Source organism: Colossoma macropomum, unplaced genomic scaffold, assembly GCF_904425465.1.
Source record: "Colossoma macropomum unplaced genomic scaffold, Colossoma_macropomum, whole genome shotgun sequence".
In the NCBI taxonomy this organism is placed as follows: Eukaryota; Metazoa; Chordata; class Actinopteri; order Characiformes; family Serrasalmidae; genus Colossoma; species Colossoma macropomum.
This window is the reverse complement of record NW_023494793.1, coordinates 629,274-645,064: the sequence shown is the minus strand read 5'-3', so window position 1 is coordinate 645,064 and position 15,791 is coordinate 629,274. Positions and strand designations below refer to the sequence as shown.

The 15,791-nt window shown below is 41.2% G+C and overlaps 1 protein-coding gene across 1 annotated transcript in view; it reads right to left on the bottom strand.

Moving 5' to 3' along the window:
- Positions 1-15,791, bottom strand: part of plcxd3 (phosphatidylinositol-specific phospholipase C, X domain containing 3) — a 39,582-nt gene that overhangs the window by 21,967 nt on the left and 1,824 nt on the right. The window lies entirely within an intron of this gene.

The following is a 15,791-nucleotide window of genomic DNA, read 5'->3' as shown; positions in this document are numbered from 1 at the left end:
CCACTGTTTATGTTTACGCTACGTTTCTCTGTTTACACTTCTGTTAAATGTGGTCAAATCTGTCATGAATGTGCTTTGAACTGAAAGATCACTGAAAACACATCAACGCACAGTGTAAACAGTGGTACATTATTTTGTCGGTAGTTTTGGTGGTGAACATTAACGTCAAAGTAACGTTAAAACAGAGAACAATGCAGCTGGTTAGCTGAGTAGCTAACAGGATGCTATGAACATTTCAGTCTGTAGAAAACTGATAATGAATGCTGATCTTTGAGTGTCCTGCTAGAACAAAACCTATTGTTGACACACACTTAAAAACATGGTTCTTCAAGAGTTCTTTAGTAAAGACAATGGTTCTATATAGAACCATGAACACTCAAAGAAGCCTTTACGTGATTTAATGCTTCTTTGCACTGTGGAAGCGTTCCTCTGATTGACGGAGAATGTGTTGTATATGGTTCTATATAGGTGGCTTTTTGGTGCTATATAGGACCCTTTTCAACAATGTTCTATACAGAACCATCTACAGCACATTCTCCGTCAATCTGAGGAACGTTTCACAATGCAAAGAAGTATTTAATCACATAAAGGGTTCTTTGAGTGTTCATGGTTCTATATAGAACTATTGTCGTTATTAAAGAACCCTTGAAGAACCATCAGATCACACCTGTTTGAGAGCTGTGGGCGTAGCTAATAAGCAGATTAAATGATACTCTGTGAAAATGCAGTTATGATCTGATATCTTGTTTATGTGAAATACATTGTGTGTGAGAGTCTCATTGCAGACGTACATGGTTAATGTAAAGTACAGTGCAGATCACATTGTTTAGTTACATCTGTAACCTTCATTAAAACTATATTGCAAAAATATATTTGATAAACACATTTAGAATATATATTTTTCCATATGGATTATCAGCCTGACCTTAGTGTGAAGGTATATCTTAAAAGAAAAACGTCCGTCTGCACTCAGACCTTCTCTGAATCTCCAGACTGGGAAGGATTTGTATAGCTGAGGTGCGGCTCTCTGAGATAACGCAGCTACTTTCCCAAATCCTATAACCTTCACGGACCTCAACATGACAACCCCATGACGCCATCCAGCTAAAGGAACCTGGCACACAGAGACTCCATTACAGGAGAAAAAAGTCCCTGTTCCCACGGTGACACTGCAATTTCATGTTCTGGTCACTTAATCATCTGCGTTTATCTTGTTTATTGGAACGTCGGTGGGCAGGAAATCCCCTCTGTTTCAGGGCTGGAGAGCAGGATTAGTGGATGAACAATTGGATTGATAGACAGATTTAAAGCTGAATCAGACAAGAACAATGCAGCCCTCAGGGCTCTGACGGGATCACCCTTTTTCATCATGCTGCTGGTCAAGTAGAAGTAATTGAAATCATCTTTCTGTTCCCGGTGGAGCTCGAACAGCTTATCAGAGGCAGCAGGGATTTCACACAAGCCAGGATGCCCTATTATACACCAAACTAAAGAGTGCATACCAGACTAAAGAGTGCATACCAGAGTAAAGAGTAAATGCCAAACCAAAAAGTATATAGCAAACCAAAGAATATACAGCAAACTGTACAGTATATAGCAAACTGAAGAGTATACACCAAACTGAAGAGTATATACCAAACTGGAGTATATACCAAACTGAAGAGTATACACCAAACTGAAGAGTATATACCAAACTTGAGTATATACCAAACTGGAGTATATACCAGACTGAAGAGTATAAACCAAAGAGTACATACCAATCTGAAGAGTATACACCAAACTGAAGAGTATACACCAATCTGAAGAGTATACACCAAACTGAAGAGTATACACCAAACTGAAGAGTATACACCAATCTGAAGAGTATATACCAAACTGAAGAGTATATACCAATCTGAACAGTATAAACCAAACTGAAGAGTATATACCAAACTGAAGAGTATATACCAATCTGAAGAGTATATACCAATCTGAAGAGTATACACCAATCTGAAGATTATATATCAAACTGAAGAGTATATACCAATCTGAAGAGTATAAACCAAACTGAAGAGTATATACCAATCTGAAGAGTATACACCAAACTGAAGAGTATACACCAATCTGAAGAGTATATACCAAACTGAAGAGTGTATACCAATCTGAAGAGTGCACACCAAACTGAAGAGTATATACCAATCTGAAGAGTATACACCAAACTGAAGAGTATATACCAAACTGAAGAGTATATACCAAACTGAAGAGTATATACCAATCTGAAGAGTATACACCAAACTGAAGATTGTACACCAATCTGAAGAGTATACACCAATCTGAAGAGTGTATACCAAACCGAAGAGTACACACCAAACTGAAGAGTATATACCAAACTGAAGAGTATACACCAAACTGAAGAGTACACACCAAACTGAAGAGTATATACCAAACTGAAGAGTATACACCAAACTGAAGAGTATACACCAAACTGAAGAGTATAAACCAAACTGAAGAGTATATACCAAACTGAAGAGTATATACCAATCTGAAGAGTATATACCAAACTGAAGAGTACACACCAAACTGAAGAGTATACACCAATCTGAAGAGTATACACCAAACTGAAGAGTATATACCAAACTGAAGAGTATACACCAAACTGAAGAGTATTCGCCAAACTGAAGAGTACACACCAAACTGAAGAGTATATACCAAACTGAAGAGTATATACCAATCTGAAGAGTATACACCAAACTGAAGAGTATACACCAAACTGAAGAATACACACCAAACTGAAGAGTATATATCAATCTGAAGAGTATACACCAAACTGAAGAGTATATACCAATCTGAAGAGTATACACCAAACTGAAGAGTATATACCAATCTGAAGAGTACACACCAAACTGAAGAGTACACACCAAACTGAAGAGTATATATCAATCTGAAGTGTATACACCAAACTGAAGAGTATACACCAAACTGAAGAGTATATACCAATCTGAAGAGTATACACCAATCTGAAGAGTATACACCAAACTGAAGAGTATATACCAAACTGAAGAGTACACACCAAACTGAAGAGTATACACCAAACTGAAGAGCATACACCAAACTGAAGAGTATATACCAAACTGAAGAGTACACACCAAACTGAAGAGTATACACCAAACTGAAGAGTACACACCAAACTGAAGAGTATACACCAAACTGAAGAGTATATACCAAACTGAAGAGTATACACCAAACTGAAGAGTATACACCAAACTGAAGAATACACACCAAACTGAAGAGTATATACCAAACTGAAGAGTATACACCAAACTGAAGAGTATATACCAAACTGAAGAGTATACACCAAACTGAAGAGTATATACCAAACTGAAGAGTATACACCAAACTGAAGAGTATATACCAAACTGGAGAGTATATACCAATCTGAAGAGTATACACCAAACTAAAGAGTACATACCAATCTGAAGAGTATATACCAAACTGAAGAGTATACACCAATCTGAAGAGTATTTGCCAAACTGAAGTATATACCAAACTGAAGAGTACACACCAAACTGAAGAGTATATACCAAACTGAAGAGTATACACATAACTGAAGAGTATACACCAAACTGAAGAGTATATACCAAACTGAAGAGTATACACCAAACTGAAGAGTATATACCAAACTGAAGAGTATACACCAATCTGAAGAGTATTCGCCAAACTGAAGAGTACACACCAAACTGAAGAATACACACCAAACTAAAGAGTATATACCAAACTGAAGAGTATATACCAAACTGAAGAGTATACACCAAACTGAAGAGTATATACCAAACTGAAGAGTATATACCAAACTGGAGTATTTACCAATCTGAAGAGTATACACCAAACTGAAGAGTATACACCAAACTGAAGAGTATATACCAAACTGGAGTATTTACCAATCTGAAGAGTATACACCAAACTAAAGAGTACATACCAATCTGAAGAGTATATACCAAACTGAAGAGTATACACCAATCTGAAGAGTATTTGCCAAACTGAAGAGTATATATCAATCTGAAAAGTATACACCAAACTGAAGAGTATACACCAAACTGAAGAGTATACACCAATCTGAAGAGTATACACCAAACTGAAGAGTATATACCAAACTGAAGAGTACACACCAAACTGAAGAGTATACATCAATCTGAAGAGTATACACCAAACTGAAGAGTATACACCAAACTGAAGAGTATATATCAATCTGAAGAGTATACACCAAACTGAAGAGTATACACCAATCTGAAGAGTATACACCAAACTGAAGAGTATACACCAAACTGAAGAGTATACACCAAACTGAAGAGTATATACCAAACTGAAGAGTATATACCAATCTGAAGAGTATACACCAAACTGAAGAGTATACACCAAACTGAAGAGTATACACCAAACTGAAGAGTATATATCAATCTGAAGAGTATACACCAAACTGAAGAGTATACACCAAACTGAAGAGTATACACCAAACTGAAGAGTATATACCAAACTGAAGAGTATATACCAATCTGAAGAGTATACACCAAACTGAAGAGTATACACCAAACTGAAGAGTATATACCAAACTGAAGAGTATACACCAAACTGAAGAGTATACACCAAACTGAAGAGTATATACCAATCTGAAGAGTATACACCAAACTGAAGAGTATACACCAATCTGAAGAGTATACACCAAACTGAAGAGTATACACCAAACTGAAGAGTATATACCAATCTGAAGAGTATACACCAAACTGAAGAGTATATACCAATCTGAAGAGTATACACCAAACTGAAGAGTATATACTTAACTAAATATTTTAGAGACACATAATGATATAAGATTCATATCGTATCAACAGATAATTGCTTAACAAATCTCAGTATTGGACAAATGTTTAGCTTTGGATATTTCAGCTGGTGCATGATGTGTTTACTGAACTCCAGTACAGCAGAGTGTTTGGGGTTAGGGGCTGAGATACACGCCATCTGCCTCTCACTGTGTGGAACTGGTGGGTTCGTGTGTCCGTCTACATTCTGTGTGAAACTGACCAATGGACACTCAGGAAATGACTAAGGACTGACCATCACAGAAACCCTTCATTCTTCATTCAGTCCACATCGGAGACTCATGTGAAACAGCCTGCAGAGAGTTTACAGCTGCTGAAGCTGCTGCAGCGGGTTTGGAAAGTAGTGATGAAGATAACGGAGCATTTAGATATGAAACATATGAGGATCATGTGATATGAAGAGCCTTTAAAGGAGAGTTTAAGAAGAGATGAACAGATCCAAACGACCCCAGTGTTTAGAGCAGTAAAGGAAGGATCCACTCTGGGAACTAGTGAGCCTCACACTGTGAGTATAAACAGTCAGCGCTGCACACCTTTCTAAAGTGAAGTGAAAAGCCTGTAGTGAACGTTTTAATGGTGCCTCTGTAACAGAAGGTCACTAATGTGGAGCTGAAACAGTCTAAAATGGACCAGAAGCTCCAGAACAGCTCGTCCTGCCATCGGTGCATGGAGGATTAACTCTTAACTCTCTGTACACAGACGCTCTGCAGATAACGCTGAGCCGGCCTGCGGCGGCGGAGCTCCTCTCTCTTCATCACCACTCAAATATTCCAGCATGTTATCAAATCAAATCAGATTTATTGTCACATCACAAGAGTACAGGGACACAGGTGAGTGAAAAACTTGAGTGCGAGTTCCACAAATTATGCAGAGAACAGTATTTACACATAGATAAACAAAACTATAGATAGGATAGAAGAATAGATAAAACCAATTTAACTAAAATATATACATATAATCTTACACAATAACTTAAAAATAATAATATTGCACCGAGACATATAATATTGCACTGGGAATGTAGAGTGAGTGTAATCAACTATATACTATATATAGTAATGGATATTACAATGCTATGTAGATGTGCAAGTAATCACACTAGGTGTGGAGGTAGAAGATGGTACAGTAGGTGGCAGAGTATTTAGTAAAGTGCAAGGTACAGGAAGTTAAGTGGAAGCGCAGGGGGAGAGTATTGTCTTTGGATAGGTATTCAAAGTCCAGCTATGCAAGTAAAGTGCGGGAGTACAGCGGGTGCACGTACGTGTAATGGGAAGGGTTGGGCTGGGCAGAGCAGTGATTACTGGCTGTTCAATAGCCTGGTTGCATGGGGGAAGAAGCTGTCTTTGAGCCGACTGGTTCTGGCTTTTAAGCTTCTGAGCCTCCTACCACTTGGCAGCTGAGAGAACAGACAGTGACTAGGATGGGAGGGGTCCTTCATAATCCTTCTGGATTTCCTCAGGCAGCGACTGGTGTATAAATCCAATAGGTTAGGGAGCTGAACCCCGGTGATGGACTGTGCTGTCCGCACCACCCTCTGCAGAGATTTCCTCTCACGAACAGTACAGTTCCCGTACCAGGTGGTGATGCTGCCCGTCAGGATGCTTTCCACAGTGCAGGTGTAGAAGGTCTTAAGGATGCTGGGGTTCAGGCCAAACCTCCTCAGCCTTCTGAGGAAGTAGAGGCGCTGGTGGGCCTTCTTCACCACCTGTGAGGTGTGCACTGCCCATGTCAGGTCCTCGCTGATGTGAACACCGAGAAACTTAAAGCTGCTGACCCTCTCTACCGCAGTCCCATTGATGGAAATCGATGGGTGTACTGTCTCCTGCTTCCTGAAGTCCACGATCAGCTCCTTGGTCTTACTGACGTTTAGAGAGAGGTTATTCTCCTGGCACCAGTTTTCCAGGATTTTAACCTCCTCTCTGTAGGCCGATTCATCGTTGTTGGAGATCAGGCCCACAACTGTTGTGTCGTCAGCAAACTTTATGATGACGTTGGAGCTGTGTCTAGCAGTGCAGTCATGGGTGTACAGGGAGTACAGGAGCGGGCTGAGCACACAACCCTGGGGGGCTCCGATGTTGAGGGTCAAAGAGGAGGATGTGATACTTCCCATCCTTACCACCTGCCGTCGGTCCGTCAGGAAGTTCAGGATCCAGCTGCACAGTGTGCTGTTCAGACCCAGATCCCGGAGCTTGCAGTCGAGCCTCGAAGGAACGATTGTGTTGAATGCTGAACTGTAGTCTACAAACAGCATTCTCACATACGTGTCCTTCTTTTCCAGGTGGGAGAGGGCAGTGTGCAGGGTCAGGGCGATTGCATCGTCGGTGGATCTATTCCGCCTATATGCAAATTGCAGTGGGTCCAGGGTGGCAGGCAGTGAGGAACAGATGATATCTCTGACCAGCCTCTCAAAGCATTTGCTTACGATGGAGGTCAGGGCAACAGGTCGCCAGTCGTTCAGACAGGTAATACTAGCTGTCTTTGGAACTGGCACAATGGTGGCTAGTTTGAAACTAGCTGGCACGACCGAGAGAGACAGTGAGGTGTTATAGATGTCTGCAAAAACTCCTGCTAGTTCCCTGTAGCAGGCTTTAAGCACTCTCCCGGGAATGCCATCTGGTCCTGCTGACTTGCGTGGGTTCACCCTCTTGAAGGCTTTGCACACATCAGCTACGGAGACGGAGGGGGCGTTGGGATCAGCGGTGGGCGGGGCGCTCTCCAGTGGTGTTGCGGGAATTCCGTCGAAGCGAGCGTAGAAGTTATTAAGCTCGTCCGGCAGATCAGCGCTGGTACTGGGCAGAGTGCGAGAGGCAGTTTTATAGTCAGAGATTGTATTTAACCCCTGCCATAAGCTTCGTGTGTTGGCTGTGTTGAACTGTGCTTCCACTTTCATTCTGTACGCACGTTTAGCTGCTCTGATGGATTTACGGAGAGCGTAGTTGGATTGCTTGTACTCCTCCGTATTTCCCGCTCTGAATGCAGCGCTGCGTGCGCTGAGGGCGGAGCGAACCTCACAGTTCAGCCAGGGCTTCTGATTGGGGTAAACGCGGACTTGTCTGCAGGGCACTACGTCATCAACACACTTGCGTATGAAGGCGGTGACTGTGTCTGCGTACTCGTCCACGCTGCCCGACGAATCACGGAACATTTCCCAGTCCACATGATCAAAACAATCCTGCAGCATAGCGTCTGATTGGTCAGACCAGCGGCGCACCTCCCTGGTAGTGACCGGCCCCCGTTTCAGCTTCTGCCTATAGGTGGGCAGGAGCAGGATGGAAGAGTGATCTGATTTGCCGAACGGGGGTCGGGGGAGGGATTTGTAACAGTTCCGGATGCTGGAGTAAACATGGTCTAAAATCCTGTCTTTCCGAGTGAAACATGTTACGTGCTGGAATAATGTCGGACAGTAGGTTCGCAGGTTATTCCGATTAAAGTCCCCCGCAACAATAAGTGCAGCCTCCGGGCGCGCGGTCATCTGCTTGCTGATAGCCTCGTGTAGCTTCCCGAGCGCGAGGTCCGAGTCCGCCTGCGGGGGGATGTACACCGCGGCCAGACAGAGTCCCATTATCTCACGGGGCAGCCACGCCGGCCGGCAAAACACGATGAGATATTCCAAATCCGGCGAGCAGAAAGACTCGATGAAATGTACATTCCTCCGATCACACCAAGCGTTATTGATCAGAAAACATACACCTCCTCCTTTGCTTTTCCCGGAGAGCTGCTTGGTTCTATCGGCGCGGTGCAGAGAGAACCCGGCGGGTTCGATGGCATTATCAGGGACCTCATCGGATAACCACGTTTCTGTGAGGCAGAGAACGCTGCAGTCCCGGATCTCTCGCTGGAAGGCGACCCGTGCATGAAGCTCACACAACTTGTTTTCCAAGGACTGCACGTTAGCCAGTAATATGGTGGGAAGAGGTGGCCGATGGGCACGGCGTCTGAGTCTGACGAGCACGCCGGCTCTCTTGCCTCTTTTCCGGCGTCTTCGACGGGTGCGTGGCCGGGCGGCCCAGATGAGTGGCGCCTCTCCAGTGTTAGCAAACAAAGGATCGGCGTTATGGAACTCAAAGTCCGGTTTCCAGTGAGTGATCGACGATCTGATTTCCAGAAGTGTTTGTCGGTCGTAGGTGATAAAACCAGTAACATTTAGTGCAAAAAGAGTTAAAAACAAACACAAAAACAACAAAAAACTGCAAAAGTAAGCGGGAGCTCGCAACACGGCAGCCATACTCGGCGCCATCTTTTTGAACTTAAGCAGACCTTCATCACGTTCACTCATTTTCTGAACACTATGATGGAACCTCAAGGCTGCACTTCCTGCAGCACTGCGTTCTACTGAGATTCCTTAGCGGAAAATGAAAAATTCCAGCCGTGAAAATCAATTAGGACTTTCTGAACAACGTGTAAAGCCTAATGCCCATGATTCCACAGTTTTGAGCCCTCGCAGTCACGGCTGCCGTTCAGAATCATGTGGTTTTATAGGGATTATTCTCACAGTTCACTGAAATCAGTGGAGGGACTGTGGGAAACGCTGACTGTAAACACAGACCACACCAGAGTTCGTGAGCAGGACAGGACAGAGATTATTATGGTGTGGATTTGATGGAAAGTTATTGTGTCTTGTGTTGTGAAATGGACATTAGGGATGCACCGATCCAGGAACTGTGGGCCGATGCTGATATCTGATATTTTTCATAAGATAATCCTTTATTAGTCCCACAGTGGGGAAAATCCCAGTGTTGCAGCAGGAAAGGGAGAGTAAGGCACTCAGGAAAAGAGCAACAAGAGGAGAATTAACTTTGTTAATTACCTAATAAGGTTTACAGTTTGTTACTTGTTATTGTATAGACAATATATATAATACTAAAAGAAAAAAAAAAAAGATAGAAAATATGAACTCGATTCTTCACAAAAATAAACAATATAAACAAATATAAATAAAAAAGCAAATATTTACACTGTAAGGATATTTTACCCAATTTGCACATGGATTATTGATTATGTTACACATGGGATGATGAGGAATTAACAATATAAACATTATAAATAGAAAAGCAAAAAATCTTTACACTGTAGAGATACTTTAAAAATATTCCACATGGAGTATTGATTATACTGCACACAGGAAGTGGTGATGAATTCACAGTTTATGTGCTGTAGGTGTGAGAGGTCTAAAGATACCTGTCTGCCAATGTTGATACATTTGTACAAATGTAGAAATTGAGATTATAATCTACTTGGATTAGCACCAAGTATCACATTTATTAACGTAGAGTTACATTATACGTCATTGTTTTAGAAACGTGCCTGAAACGAGCAACACCTGCCACTTTAGTGAGATAATTTATGCACTTTCTGAGCTGCTGCTCTGCATATTTGCACATGTAACTTTACTTTTTCTTCCAACTTTGCTCACAAAACTGCACTTCTTTACTTTTTACTATTGTTTTTAGTGTTATTCTTATTTTTTCTATTTTGTTCTAAGATTAAATTAAGATTATATTTGGTGAATGGAGGAACAGCAGAGTAAGAATTCATTGTACAGTGTAACTGTGTAACTGTTTCTGCTGCGCATATGACAATAAAACTCGAATAATTTTACTGAATAAACTTAAAACAAGTAAAAAATGTCTAGAAATAAGCAGGATAATCCTAAAATAAGGCTACAACCATCTCAAACTGAGACATTAGACAAACTGAGTAGATTTAAGATCATTTCACTTGCCAAGGTTCCATGTTTTGCAGTGTAGAGCTGATCGGAGTCACAGTGAGAATCAGTCAGTGTTTCCAGAGAAAACCAATCAGAGTGAAAATGACCAACATCCTGAACTCACAAACCCCTCAAACCCCGCTAATCAGCAGTAACAGCTCTAGACGTCTTACAGTTGATGTGCATCCCGACTGCTGAAACATGCTGGACTCACAGCCGTCCAGCCGCCGCTTCACAGCCAGCAGAGCCGATGCAGGCGGCTATAACAGGGTGATGACCTCATCACACAGTCTCACCAGCAGCACGGAGGGAATCACAGCTGACCCGTCCACTCTGCTGCACCGAGAGCCTCTCACTAATCACAGCTGATACCAGATCTGAGTGATTAAACAGCTAAAGTCTCACAGCTGATTCAGACGTAGAGAGAACAGCGTCGGTCAGACTTCATTCACGCAGTCCAGCATCACTGCAGCGTGGAACTGGCTTTACTCACAGTCACTGAAGTTCTATCTGATATATCAAAATAAAAGTCTGTTTCTGCATATTAATTTAATACAAAATCATTCATTTTAAGGAAAACGTAATAATTAATCTGTTTTGCTTTCCACCTTGTGAAACTCATTCAGCCGTAAAATTAACATGCTGTCACATTAAGTCACACGATGAGTGACATCATTCAAGCCTTCAGAGGAGCTGAATTCTAAATTTGGTGAACGTACATTCACACACTGGAGAGAGAGAAACTGGTTTTTATGATTTTTTTGCAATTTTCACAAAAAACTGAAATTCTACTGTAAAATCTGGTCTAAACATGGCAGACGGCAGCTTGTTTAGCCTGAAATATGGCGTTAGCCACGGGTCCACCAGCAGGTAATCTAAGAACAGCTCAGCCAGTTTACACTGACGCCCCTGCAGTTATCCCACCCAGCCTGGAACTGTTTTACTTGATTTAGTTCACTTTTAATAAGATTTCTGTACGTTTTATTGTTGTTCCTTTTTTATTATTATTGTCATTTATTTTATTATTGCCAAGTTATTGTTTTTCATCGTTTATTCCTTTATTTATTTCACTAATTATGTTTTTATTTATTTTATCATTATTCAAACTGTTATTAAATTTCTATATTGTTGCAGTTACCATTAAATTTACTATTGTGATTATTATCACCTTTTTAGCACTGGAAATGTTTTTACAATCCAGTTTTTCAATCCCTGTTGTCTGTACTGGCTGAGCTACACTGTAAATGAGGGTCTCCCTCTGTGGACTTTTTGTGGGGTTAATAAAGTGCTTAGTCACTAAAACTCTAAAGGACAAATATTTTTAACAAACAGTGGATCATTTTCAGATTAGCAGGGCTGGGCAGAACAGCACTGTACAAGATTTAGACACTCGGTATTTCTGAATGTACGCTTAAATACTCACTCAAAATAATAATATTTACACTTCATTATTAACCGTAATTATCTATGTAATTATGTATGACTGCAGTTCGGAATATCTCCAGTAGGTGGCAACAGTGTACTATCGGTCAGGCTGAAGCCCAGCTGCAGCTGTATGAGGCTACAGTGGAAGCCGTGATTAAAGTGCTCTCACTCAAATACGGCGATTAAAGGTCACGTGGATGTTAGAGGCGGTTTCACAGCAGAGGTGATGTGGCATGTGAGGTAATGATGGTGAATAATGAGGAGGCGGAGCTGAACGGAGACTGAAACCGGGGAGCGGCGACGCTCTGATAAACAGCAGGGGGTGCTCTGATAAACAGCAGGGGGCGCTCTCACAGCATTCACTACTTACAGTTTATCACACTTTAGTTCTGTTGACCTTTTTTACATCAGTAACAGCAGCTTAACTCACACTTTAATGCTATTTTTTAATGACGTAACAGACACGACAGCTGATTGTCGACTCTGGTTAATTAGCTTAAGGTTTTGCTGTAAAATAAGATAAGATTCCTAAACGAAGATCTGATTTACTTCTGTAATATGAACCTGTGTAACGTCTAATCTTGACCGGTCAGATCTTAACACTAAAAGAGAGGAAGTTTCTGTAATACAGGCTCAGAACTGAGAGTGTTTGTTGTATTTTAGCTGCTTGTTACAACATGAGGCATATTTTTATGGTTGAAGCAACAAGCTATGTTTTAGACCCAGAACGGGCGCCGAGTGGACGGGCAGTACTGAGGTGTAAGCCTTGTGTCTGACCCCGGCGGCTGAGCTGCTGAGTTTACACTGAGTTCTCCACCCCATGATGAGGCTCAGGTGCTGCTGGTCTGCAGGGCGTCTGTTAACCTCCACAGTGAGACTGAGATTAGAACCAACAGCTCAGCAGATGGACTCCAGCAGACTTTAACAGCAGCTGAAAGAAACTAGGAACACTCTCATTCTCCTGCTGCGCTGGGGAACCTTGTCACCGTGAGAGGAACCTCTAAACTAACCATGGAGATCAGGACCAGAACACCCCCCCCAGCACTGAGACACACTCTGACTCAGTCTAACTTGTTGACCAATATTGATCTATTAACGTCTATATATCTAGAGCTGCTGTTGTTTTGCTATAGACGCCATTCCCAAATCCTGGAAAGAGGGTTCTGCAGCTATACTGTAGACGTTCCATCATCATGATGTGTACGAGCGGTCTACGTGTGCTAGATTTGTTGTGTTTATTTACGAATATCTTTAAGTTCAAAGTCAGGTTCATACATATCTATCTATCTAGATGCCATTCCCAAATCCTGGAAAAAGGGCTCCGCAGCTATACTGTCTCTGTCAACAATCAACAACAATGTAAAGGATGTTTTATTCCTGCATGATCACACAACAATAACCTTTCATCACATCATAATAAAATTCCTCCTCCTACAGACGCTGATGTGATCTGGACTGAAAGTTCAGAATCTGGACTTTCCTCACAGTTTCTCTGCTGCTTTCAGTCAGAAATAGTTCATATAAACCCACAGTGTGAGTTTCTCTTTGTTACCACACAAAACATAAAAATAAAGGAGAAAAACGAGGCGACGGAGAAAAACTTCAACCTTTCTGTCGGAACATTTATTTACGAGTGAAGTTCAGAAGCTTTAGGAAACCCACCTTAAAGGGGAATTCCACCAATTTATCATGATTTCTCCACAACTGGGATGTAATCAGAGAGGTTCAGAGAGGTTTGGTGTGAAATGGTTCAGATGTCTTTACAGTGGTGGTGATAGGAACCAGGGGTCGCCATGACTACAACACAGATATAGACATTTTATTTACTATCCAGAACCACCAGTGAACCTACACGAGTCTTCTGAGTTTATATGGAATGTTGATGATGGAAAATAGTGGAAAATCTGAAATAATAAGTTTTCTTTGGGGACTATTTTGCCTCACAGCGCCCTGCATGTATCCCTCCACCATGAATACACTGCAAATAACAGAATAAGTGAAATTATTATGTTTCTCATGTTGAGGTTGTTAACTTTTTATTAGATTATCTAACTAATTTCCAGACTTTTTGGTCATTTTATCAAGTAGAATATCTCACTGTACTGTCAGATAGTTTTAATGTTTCAAGCACAATGATCTTCCAATTTAGTGAGAAATTACTAAAAACGAGTAAACAGTGTATAAAAAGAAGTGAAGTGATCTAATAAGCTAAACAATCTCAACATGAGAAATATCACATATATTGACCAGATTAATGTGTTTTAGGACCAAAAACTCCTAAAACTATCATAAAACAGTGTCTCAGTCATCAGGCAGTGAATTCATAACCATTTCATGTAGGAACTTTCTGTGAGGGAGCTTTTAGAGGTGGACGTCTGGTTCCTATCACCACCACTGTGAACAGTTCTGTAAGTTTATCTAGAACGCAGAACCTCTCTGAACGACTCTGTTTAATCTTAAACGTTTTTATGCAGGTATTTGGTAAAATAGGTGGAGCTCCCCTTTAAATATGACGACCAGGTCAAATCTACAGGGTGAAATGAGCTGAATAAGAAAAGAAAATCAGTGACTGTGTTTCATTAATCAATCCCAGAAACGTTACAATGATCTTATTCATTAATAATCTTGCTGTTTGATCAATTGATCATCTATAGGTCAGTTATAAAGAGTAATCAGTGTGATCAGCGCACTGAGAGTGATTTCACACACGCAGGTTACACATCCTCTACACTGAGTCTGCTGTTCCACTGTTCTAGTGTCTTTAGGACAGAACGCTTGACCTTCTGACGCCCCTGCAGGCCAGCAGGGGCAGATAGTGCCGGGAGTCTTTACCCAGAATCCCCTGGGAGCAGATAACCATGTGAAAGGGATGGATCTGTCCAGCAGGATTCCACGAACAGCTGTTTAGATGAAGTCTGGCTCCGCTCACGGTCAGAACTGTAAGAGGACTGGTCAGAGCTGAAACTCGGCCAAACTGGAACCTGAGGAAGCATCAAAGCCCCTACAGGCCACCAGGGGTCAGGAACAAAGAGTACTTACTGTACTTATACTTTTTCATTTTACTCACTACATTTCAAAAGAAAAATCTGTACTTTCTACACACTGTAATCTGGGATTATTTCTACGGTTCAATATAGCACAGGATTAATATAACCTGGAATTATTTCTACAGTTTGATACAGCACAGGATTAAAACAATCTAGGATTATTTCTATGGTTTGATATAGCACAGGATTTACATAATCTGGCATTACGTCTGGAGTTAGTTTTATAGGACAGGATTAATTTAATCTGTGATTTTTTCTACAATTAGTTTTATAGCATAAGACTAAAATAAACTAGGATCATTTCTACAGTGTTACTTTCATAGCATGGGATTTATAACCTGGGATTATATCTACAGTTCGATATAGCACAGGATTACTATACAATTAGATTATTTCTCCAGTTTGATATAGCACAGGATTAATACGAGCTGGGATTATTTATATGGCTCGATATAACATGGGATTAATATAACCTAGGATTATTTCTATGGTTCAATATTGCACAGAATTAATGTAATCTGGTATTACTTCTACAGTTCAATATAGCACAGGATTAATATAACCTGGGATTATTTCTACAGTACAGCTAACTCGGGTTCTAATGTCAGTGTTCTCACTTGTTCTCAGGAACCGCACTTACAGAACCAGAGCTCAGCTGAACTAGACCTTCCAGTGTGAACAAGCCTGAACCTCAGCAACCAAAACACCAGCGCTGGCTCATTTCAGTTCCAGAGAAAAACACCTTTATAACCTGATTTT